Source organism: Canis aureus, chromosome 15 (assembly GCF_053574225.1).
Source record: "Canis aureus isolate CA01 chromosome 15, VMU_Caureus_v.1.0, whole genome shotgun sequence".
NCBI lineage: Eukaryota > Metazoa > Chordata > Mammalia > Carnivora > Canidae > Canis > Canis aureus.
The window spans coordinates 45,592,911-45,604,505 of record NC_135625.1 but is presented as its reverse complement, the minus strand read 5'-3'; positions in this window follow the sequence as shown (position 1 = coordinate 45,604,505).

The following is an 11,595-nucleotide window of genomic DNA, read 5'->3' as shown; positions in this document are numbered from 1 at the left end:
AGATGAGTCTTGCTTTTTTATCCAGTGCAAAACTCTGCATCTTTTGATGGGATCATTTAGCCCTATCACGTTCAGAGTTACTATTGAAAGATATGAATTTAGTGTCATTGTAATACCTATCCAGTCCGTTTCTGTGGATTATTTCTTTGTGCTTCTTCTTTCTTTTACAGAGTCTCCCTTAGTATTTCTTGCAGAGCTGGTTTGGTGGTCACATATTCTTTCAGTTTCTGCCTATCTTGAAAGCTCTTTATCTCTCCTTCTATTCCGAATGACAGCCTTGCTGGATATAGTGTCTTGTCCATATGTTCTTCTCATTTATTACCCTGAATATATCCTACCAATCCTTTTTGGCTTGCCAGGTCTTTCTGGGGGAGGTCTACAGTTTTTCTAATATTTCTCTGTATATATGTTAGGGATCTCTTGTCTCTTGCTGCTTCAAGGTTTTCTCTTTATCTTTGGAATTTGCAAGTTTCACCTTAAATGCCGAGGTGTTGGACTATTTTTTAATTTTTTCGGGAGGAACCTATCTCCTGGATCTGAATGCCTATTTTCCTCCTCAAATTAGGGAAGTTCTCAGCTATGATTTCTTCAAATATGCTTTCTGGCCGTTTGTCCCAATTGTACATAGATTTTTTTCCTTCTGAGGCCATAATTTATTTCCCTTAACCTTTCCTTGTGGTCCTTTAATTTTTTTCTTTTTTCTTCAGCTTCCTTTCTTGCCATCAGCTTGTCATCTTTTTTCACTCACTCTTTCGTCTACTTCATTAACCCTCGTCGTTAGGACCTCTAGTTTGGATTGCATCTCATTTAATTGAATTTTAATTTCAGCCTGATTAGATCTAAATTCTTCAGTCATGAAGTCTCTTGAATCCTTTATGCTTTTTTCCAGAGTCACCAGTAGCTTTCTAATTGTACTTCTGAATTAGATTTCTGACATCAAGTTGTAATCCCAATTCTGTTAACTCTGTGGCAGAGAGTACTGTTTCTGATCCTTTCTTATGTGGTGGGTTCTTCTTTCTAGTCATTTTGCTCAGTGCAGAGTGGCCTATGAGTGAACTGAGTAAGAAAACCAACCTTGGGGCAGCCTGGGTGGCTTCGGCCCAGGGCGTGATCCTGGAGTCCCCAGTCCACACTGGCCTACATGATCCTGGGGAGGTGTTGGGGGCCTCCTGCGGTGGTAGGAGAGTCCTCGCTGTCCTCTACCCTCCCTGCCGTCCACCTGTCCCAGGGGGAACGCAGGATCATGGGCTGTGTCTACTTTGTGCCCTGGGATCCTGGGCCTGTGCTGCTGGAATCAGCGCCCCCCCCCCCCCCCCCGCGCCCCTTCCCCACATGGGGCTCCCGAAGGCTGCAGGGCCCGTACACCTCTGTCCGAAGCCCCTCCCTGACTGACCGTTTCCCTCCCCGCCCCCGCCCCGCCAAGGTCTGCTGGGCTCACGATCTAGCTCTTTACGGAGACTGGCCCACAGTTTGTGCTGAGCTTTCCCCTGGGCGCACTTCCTCTTTTAGTGACTCCAGTAGACTGGAGGATTCACTGCCTCTCTAGAGATTCTGCCCAATTTCTCTGCTGAGGACTTTTCCATCTGGGAAGAATCTTTTGGGGTTAAAGATCCTGATTCTCTGGGGTTTCCTGTCCCAGAGGCTTCCCCAGAATGGTTTTAGCCTGGCTCCTCACAGTGCCCCTCCCCCACTTGATTCCTTTTTATTTTTTTCTGCCTTTCTACCTTGTTAGAAGCCAAAACCCTTCTCTCTGTAGTGTTCCAGCTGTTCTCTCTTTAAATTTCAGGTCGAAATAACCTCGGGGAATCAGCAGTGTAGCATGATGGAGAAGAGACAAGTTTGTCAGAAGTCAGGGTAATCAGATCCTGCGAGCTCAAATTTAACTCCAGTATTGTAAAGTAAACACAAAGAGAGCAAACATTCATACCAAGTCTTCTTTCTCAAACATAAAATAAAACAAATATTTAAAGTTCCCAGCTGGATGTGCTATAAATAGCCAGAGAAAAGTAGGCTCAGGTCAGAGATCCAAGAGTAAATAAGAAGGTATCTCAGGAGACTGACCTTCTCCTTCCTTCCCCCAATCCTTACAGTTTCTAAGCATTACAGACCCAGAGAGCAGACTAAGTCAGTAAAAGGTTTTCAGGAGTAAAAGCCAAAGACAAGCCCTAAGAACAGCTTATTTATGCATTATAGGTGAATACCTATGCTCTGAGTTGACTTCACTGTTGGAAACCTCTTGCTAAAAGACAGTGGGGGTGTGGAGGTTAAACATTTGGCCCAATGCTGTTAGCCATGTGATATAGACAAGCCACTCAATGTTTCAGGGCCTCTATCTGCCTATCTGTAAAACATCTGCCTATCCTAAGGTTCTTAAGAAATAAGAACTCAGGGGATCCCTTGGTCTCTCTGTGGTTTGGCGCCTGCCTTCAGCCCAGGGCGTGATCCTGGAGTCCCAGGATCAAGTCCCGCATCGGGATCCCTGCACAGAGCCTGCTTCTCCCTCTGCCTTTCTGTCTGTGTGTCTCATGAATAAATAAGTAAATAAATAAATAAATAAATAATTAAATGAATCTTGAAAAAAAAAAAAGAAAGAAGAACTCAGGTGATAGGTTGTCTAAAAAGAATCTAGACCTGGCATAAAATACGTACTCAAGCATTCGTTAACTGCTATTACTGTTATCAGATAGCATCTCCATCATTAATGTCTGGGTGTCTGAATTATGCAACAGTGAGGTTGACTGCCCTGGCACTGAGGTACTTGTTCCAAGAATTTCTCTTTTAAAATGTAAATAAGTTCAGGAGTGATTATATATCAGACAGCTTCAATCAGTAATACAATGGTATTTTTAATAGCCAGAAATTTTATCTCCAATTATGTAGCCCAAATCTAAGCTCTGGAAAAATTAAATATGAGGCCCATACATTTTTATGGGAGGTGGGGAATTTGTTTTCTGTTTTAGGAGTTGCTTTAGGAGATGTGACTGATTGTGAATCCTTGGACAATTACGGACCAGTGTGAAAATATAGAACACAGAATACAGAAGTGGGACAGGGTTTAACCATTGGGCAGGGAGAAGGAGGGAGCACACGACAGGGGTTGATCAGTCTGTAGCCCCAGGGGTCCAAGATCATTTGGAACAAATCTTACATAAAATGAAACTTGGGTTTTTAATGAAATTGAAGATTCACACAAGCATGAATACATACAGAGGGTGAAGAAATTACACACAGCAAGTGGTCAGGGAGAAGAATAGCAGTCATTTCTCAGAGAACTGATGTTTATTTTTTATTTTTTTAAAGATTTTATTTATTTATTTGAAAAACAGAAAGAGAGGCAGAGACACAGGCAGAGGGAGAAGCAGGCTCCATGCAGGAAGCCTGACATGGACACCTACAGCCTGAAAATAAAAGGCTGGAGAACCATTTACCATTCAAATGGTCCCCAAAAAACTGGAGTAGCCATCTTTATATCAAATAATTTAAAGTTTATCACAAAGACTGTAGTAACAGATGAAGAGGGACACTATATCATACTTAAAGGATTTATCTAACAATAAGACCTAACAATCATGAATATTTATGCCCCGAATATGGGAGCTGCCAAGTATATCAATCAATTAATAACCAAAGTTAGACACACTTAGATAATAATACACTTATACTTGGTGACTTGAATATAGCACCTTCTACAATCAACAGATCTTCTAAACACAGCATCTCCAAAGAAACAAGAGCTTTAAATGATACACTGGACCAGATGGATTTCACAGATATTTACAGAACTTTACATCCAACTGAACTTTACATCCAACTGAACTTTACATGCAACTGAATACACATTCTTCACAAGGGCACATGGAACTTTCTCCAGAATAGACCATATACTGGGTCACAAATCAGTTCTTAACCAATACCAAAAGATTGGGATAATCCCCTGCATATTTTCAGACCATAATGCTTTGAAACTAGAACTGAATCACAAGAAGATGTTTGGAAGGATCTCAAACACGTGGAGGTTAAGGACCATCCTGCTAAAAGATGAAAGGGTCAACCAGGAAATTAGGGAAGAATTAAAAAGATTCATGGAAACTAATGAGAATGAAGATACAACCGTTCAAAATCTTTGGGATACAGCAAAAGCAGTCCTGAGGAGGAAATACATCACAATACAAGCATCCATACAAACACTGGAAAGAACTCAAATACAAAAGCCAACCTTACACCTAAAGGAGCTGGAGAAAAAACAACAAATAGATCCTACACCCAGCAGAAGAAGAGAATTAATAAAGATTCAAGCAGAACTCAATGAAATAGAGACCAGAAGAACTGTGAAACAGATCAACAAAACCAAGAGTTGGTTCTTTGAAAGAATTCATAAGATAGATAAACCATTAGACAGCCTTATTAAAAAGGAGAAAAGACTCAAATTAATAAAATCATGAATGAAAGAGGAGAGATCACCACCAATACCAAGGACATACAAATGATTTTAAAACTTATTATGAACAGCTATACACAATAAATTAGGCAATCTAGAAGAAATGGATGCATTTCTGGAAAACCACAAGCTACCAAAACTGGAACAGGAAGAAATAGAAAACCTGAACAGGCTGATAACCAGGAAGGAAATTGAAGCAGTCATCAAAAACCTCCCAAGACACAAAAGTCCAAGGCCAGATGGTTTCCCTGGGGAATTCTATCAAACCTTTAAAGAAGAAACACTACCTATTCTAATAAAGCTGTTCAGAAAGATAGAAAGAGATGGAGTACTTCCAAAGTCGTTCTATGAAGCCAGCATCACCTTAATTCCAAAACCAGACAAAGACCCCACCAAAAAGGACAATTATAGACCAATATCCCTGATGAACATGGATGCAAAAATTCTCAACAAGATACTAGCTAATAGGATACAACAATACATTAAGAAAATTATTCACCTTGACCAAGTGGGATTTATCCCTGGGATGAAAGCCTGGTTCAACATTCATTAAGCAATCAATGTGATTGATCATATCAGCAAGGGAAAAACAAAAACCATGTGACACTCTCAATAGATACAGAGAAAGCATTTGACAAAATACAGCATCCATTCCTGATCTAAACTTTTCAGAGTGTGGGAATAGAGGGAATATTCCTCAGCATCTTAAAAGCCATCTACGAAAAGCCCAGAGCAAATATCATTCTCAATGGGGAAACACTGGGAGGCTTTCCCCTAAGATCAGGGACAAGACAGGGATGTCCACTCTCACCACTGCTATCCAACATAGTACTAGATGTCCTAGCCTCAGCAATCAGGCAACAAAAAGAAATAAAAGGCATTCAAATTGGCAAAGAAGAAGTCAAACTCTCCCTCTTCGCAGATGACATGATACACTACATAGAAAACCCAAAAGACTCCACCCCAAGATTGCTAGAACTCATATAGCAATTTAGCAGTGTGGCAGGATAGAAAATCAATGCCCAGAAATCAGTGGCATTTCTATACACTATCAATGAGACTGAAGAAAGAGAAATTAAGGCGTCAGTCTTATTTACAATTGCACCCAAAAGCATAACATTCCTAGGAATAAACCTAACCAAAGAGGTAAAGGATCTATATCCTAAAAACTACAGAACACTTCTGAAAGACATTGAGGAAGACACAAAGAGATGGAAAAATATTCCATGCTCATGGATTGAAAGAATTAATATTGTGAAAATGTCAATGCTACTCAGGGCCATTTACATTAAATGCAATCCCTATCAACATACCATGGACTTTCTTCAGAGAATTGGAACAAATCATCGTAAGATTTGTGTGGAATCAGAAAAGACTCTGAATAGCCAGGGGAATTTTAAAAAAGAAAATCATAGCTGGGGGCATCACAATGCCAGATTTCAGGTTGTACTACAAAGCTGTGGTCATCAAGACAGTGTAGTACTCAGTAACTTCTTGCAAGATACATCCACGAACGCAAAAGAAACAAAAGCAAAAATGAACTATTGGGACTTCATCAAGATAAGAAGCTTTTGCACAGCAAAGGATACAGTCAACAAAACTAAAATACAAACTACAGAATGGGAGAAGATATTTGCAAATGACGTATCAGATAAAGGGCTAGTTTCCAAGATCTATAAAGAACTTATTAAACTCAACAGCAAAAAAACAAAGAATCTAATCATGAAATGGGCAAAAGACGTGAACAGAAATCTCACAGAGGATGACATAGACATGGCCAACATGCACATGAGAAAATGCTCTGCATCACTTGCCATCAGGGAAATACAAATCAAAACCACAATGAGATACCACCTCACAGCAGTGAGAATGGGGAAAAGTAACAAGGCAGGAAACCACAAATGTTGGAGAGGATGAGGAGAAAAGGGAACCCTCTTACACTGTTGGTGGGAATGTGAACTGGTGCAGCCACTCTGGAAAACTGTGTGGAGGTTCCTCAAACAGTTAAAAATAGACCTGCCCTATGACCCAGCAATTGCACTGTCGGGGATTTACCCCAAAGATTCAGATGCAATGAAACTCAGGGACACCTGCACCCCGGTGTTTCTAGCAGCCATGTCCAGCCATAGCCAAAGTGTGGAAGGAGCCTCGGTGTCCATCGAAAGATGAATGGATAAAGAAGATGTGGTCTCTGTATACAATAGAATACTACTCAGCCATTAGAAATGACAAATACCCACCATTTGCTTCGATGTGGATGGAACTGGAGGGTATTATGCTGAGTGAAATAAGTCAATCGGAGAAGGACAAACATTATATGGTCTCATTCATTTGGGAAATATAAAAAATAGTGAAAGGGAATATAAGGGAAGGGAGAAGAAATGTGTGGGAAATATCACAAAGAGAGACAGAACATAAAGACTCTAACTCTGGGAAACGAACTAGGGGTGGTGGAAGGGGAGGAGGGTGGGGGGTGTGGGTGAATGGGTGGCACTGAGGGGGCACTTGACGGGATGAGCACTGGGTGTTATTCTGTATGTTGGTAAATTGAACACCAATAAAAAATAAATTTATTATTAAAAAAAATTTAAATGGATTAACATGAAAAAAAAAAAGACAGTGTGGTACTGGCACAAAAACAGACACATAGATCAATGGAACAGAATAGAGAACCCAGAAGTGGACCCTCAACTTTATGGTCCACTAATATTTGACAAAGCAGTAAAGACCATGCACTGGAAAAGAGACAGTCTCTTCAATAAATGGTGCTGGGAAAATTTGATATCCACATGCAGAAGAATGAAACTAGACCATTCTCTTACATCATACCCAAAGATAAACTCAAAATGGATGAACGATCTAAATGTGAGACAGGATTCCATCAGTGTCCTAGAGGAGAACACAGGCAACACGCTTTTTGAACTTTGCCACAGCAACTTCTTGCAAGGTATATCCATGAAGGCAAGAGAAACAGAAGCAAAAATGAATTATTGGGACTTCATCAAGATAAGAAGCTTTTGCACAGCAAAAGAAACAGTCAACAAAACTCAAAGACAACCTACAGAATGGGAGAAGATACTTGCAAATGACCTATCAGATAAAGGGCTAGTATCCAAGATGTATAAAGAAGTTATTAACCTCAACAGCAAAGAAACAAACAATCCAATCATGAAATGGGCAAAAGACATGCACAGAAATTTCACCAAAGAAGACATAGACATGGCCAACAACCACATGAGAAAATGCTCTGCATCACTGGCCATCAGGGAAATACAAATCAAAACCACAATGAGATACCACCTCACACCAGGGAGAATGGGGAAAATTAACAAGGCAGGAAACCACAAATGTTGGAGAGGATGAGGAGAAAAGGGAACCCTCTCACACTGTTGGTGGGAATGTGAACTGGTGCAGCCACTCTGGAAATCTGTGTGGAGGTTCCTCAAAGAGTTAAAAATAGATCTGCCCTACGACCCAGCAATTGGACTGCTGGGGATTTACTCCAAAGATACAGATGCCATGAAATGCCGGGACAGCTGCACCCCGATGTTTATAGCAGCAATGTCCACAATAGCCAAACTGTGGAAGTAGCCTCGGTGTCCAATGAAAGATGAGTGGATAAAGAAGATGTGGTCTATGTATACACTGGATAATTACTCAGCCATTAGAAACGACAAATACCCACTATATGCTTCAATGTGGAGGGAACTGGAGGGTGTAATGCTGAGTGAAATAAGTCAATTGGAAAAGGAGAAACATTATATGATCTCATTGATTCAGATAATATAAAAATTCGTGAAAGGGAATAAAGGGAAAGGATAGAAAATGAGTGAAAATATCAGTGAGGGTGACAAAACATGAGAGACACCTAACTCTGGGATATGAACTAGGGGTAGTAGAAGGGGAAGTGAGTGGGTGGTTTAGGTGACGGGTTATGGGCACTGAGGGGGGCACTTGGTGGGATGAGCACTGGGTACTATGCTATATGTTGGCAAATTGAACTCCAATATAAAAATTATAAAAAGGAAGCCTGACGTGGGACTCAATCCCTGGTCTCCAGGATCTGGCGCTGGGCTGAAGGCAGTGCTAAACCATTGAGCCATCCAGGCTTCCTGAGAACCGATGTTTATTAATGCTCACCCTAGTACCTAACAAAGATTTCTGGTAGGTGACAACAGCTGGAAATTGATAAGATTGACAAGATTACATGGAGAAACATGTAACAAGTACAGGGGCAGAAAGGTAGAGTGGGTGCTGAGAAGGATAAGGTAAGCTGCCTAGAGTTTACCTCTCCACACTTTTGCCTAGGGTTGACCCAAGCAGCAAGTACTCATTGCTATGGAGAGGAAGAAGAGAAATAAGTTCTTACTGAAAATAGACATAGGCAGCAAGCCTGGGATGCAAAGAATCAAGAGATCCAACTACAAAGTTCTAGTCTTGGCTCACTCCCTGATCAGATTTTTAGCCCTGCGCATTGGTGTTATCTTTTTGTGAATCAGTAACTTAATCTATGAAATGAAGCAACTGGGTTGTTCATTCACAATTATAGAGGTATTGTGGACACTTTTCAGATCTGGTGAAAATTATGGACACCATCCTTAGAAAAGTGCACGTGTTCATATCCACACACAAGTTTGGGTGCAGTCAAGCTGGCTAACTGAGCAGCAACCCAGAAAGAGTCTCCCTCCATGAACATCCTTCCAGAAGTCTCATTTGTCTCTCCACAAGACCCTATGTCTCTTCCCATCCTAAACATCTGTGGTTTTCATCTACCAAGACAGAGGGAAACATTTCTGTACTCGGAAAATTTTGTTATCTCATCTCCCAAAGAATAGTAGTTATTATGCTAACGAAAAGCCTTTTTATTTTACCTAATGTTATCTTTAAGTGATGTCTCCTTTTGCTGCCTGATTTTAACAAACATATAATTATTACTCCCTGGATACTGTAAAGTATATCAATACATGTTTTTACATTTGGCCTAAGTGTTTAATATATAATCATCACAGGGTAATGTTCCAAAACTGTTCCCTTTGTGTCCATCTTAAAACAAAACATAATATAAGAAATATAAAGCATAATTATGAAAGTGGCTTAACTTAGATCCATAACAGACACCATACAATGCATTAAATTATTGAATTATCTGACTTCCACATAAAAATACTGAAATAACAGAATTGTTCTATAAGGTCTATCTTTTCCAGACTATGGGAGAAATGGAATTTATCATCATCGGGAAGGAGAGTGTATTCAAAGACACAGGATTAAGTGAAATTTAATAAACTATGTTCTAAAAAGAAGACTACAAAATTAGAAAATCATAGATGATAAATGTAACTGATAACATTCTAAAATCCCAAATATATGAAACTGAGACTAGTCAAAAGCATGAAAATTCAGCTTATTCGTAAAGAAACAGAGCCAAGAGCTATCACAGGAAGGCAGAGCTGGAGCTCAGACCTCACAGTCCTGAAGTTGGGCACCTGTGAAGGTGGGTGATGTGACAAATCTATCTGGCTGGCTCACCCCCTGCCCATCACCACTAAAGTGACCACATAGTTATCCCCCAAACCGGGACACTAGTGAGAGTCACAGGGGAGATGACAGGTTTAAATCCGGTTTATCCCAATCAAAGCATGATCCATGGCTGTCCATGCGGCCCAGACACACTCATGAGGCCATGCATTCCTTGAAGCGTGACCTTATTACAGAAAGGTTCTCCCACTGAGGGGAGGAAATTAGTGGGCTCCTAGCTGGAGCCTCAGATGAACAGCCTTTCCTATGGTAGATAAAGAAATAGAAAATAGGACAAATGTAAGTTACCATTAATGATTCCCCAAACTAGCAATTATAAATAAGAATAACAGAAAATGTTGGTGAGGATAGAGGAAGAGTTCTTCATTCCTAGGAACACCAGCAATGTTTCTGAAAGGCAAACTAGCACTATGTGAAGTGAAACGGTTTGTGTCATTTGAACTGTATTACACACCCTAAAACAATTCCAAAGAACCAAAAGAGAGTCAAGTGTAATCTATGACAGAAAAAAAATTAAAATTTCAGTGTCCAATAGTAAGGGAATAATAACCAAGTTGCTGTGTATGAATCTAATCCATGATTAAATAGCCAACTCTGATAATAAGGATCTAAACTTTATATGAGATAATTTTTTAAAATTAAAACAAATTTTTTATTGGAGTTCAGTTTGCCAACATACAGCATAACACCCAGTGCTTATCCTGCCAAATACCCCCCTCAGTGCTCATTACCCAGTCACCCCAAAGCCCCGCCCACCTCCCTTTCCACTACCCCTTGTTTTTTCCCAGAGTTAGGTGTCTCTCATGTTTTGTCACCCTCACTGATATTTTCACTCCTTTCCTCTTTATTCCCTTTCACTAATTTTCTTCAACATGGATGGAACTGGAGGATATTATGCTGAGTGGAATAAGTCAATTGGAGAAGGACAAACATTATATGGTCTCATTCATTTGGGGAATATATATATATGATAATTTTAATTAAAAAGGATCATAATACAATATCATAAGTAATCATAACAAGTGTCCATTACAAAATCACTGCTAAGTCTGACCAAAGTCCTCTGCTTCCCACCATCTTTTCCAAATTAACTAAAATTTGAACGTCTGAAGGTCTAATTTTGTGAAGTTTGGCGCAGAAAGTTTTTTTGAGAAATCATCTTATGTAGCAGGAGACTATTAACATAAGAAGCACATCTATATTAAGATCATTTTATGAAATGTATTACCCTTATCTTGTTTAGCATAAATATTCTGAATTTAGGTTTCCTGATTCTCCCCTGATGGCTAAATCTCTTCCTTAGCCCCAAAACAAGTTTTAGACTGAGAGTTTGGGAGCAATATATATATATATATAATTTTTTTGGGGGGTCCTCTTTCCAGAGCATGGTACAACTTTCTTTCAGGCCAACATGTCCCAAAGGAGCAGAGCTTTCTTGTGGTTCACTTGGCGTTTGTTGATTGCTTCAGTTTTTTTGGGTCAGCCTTGCATGTTCTTTTAATTTGGCTTGATGCATCCTGAGGCAATAGAGCATTTTCAAACTTAAAAATATAAATCCAAGAGCAGGAAAATTGTAGAGCAAAGAGGAAGATTTGTGTCTGGACTCCACAGTTAAGGGC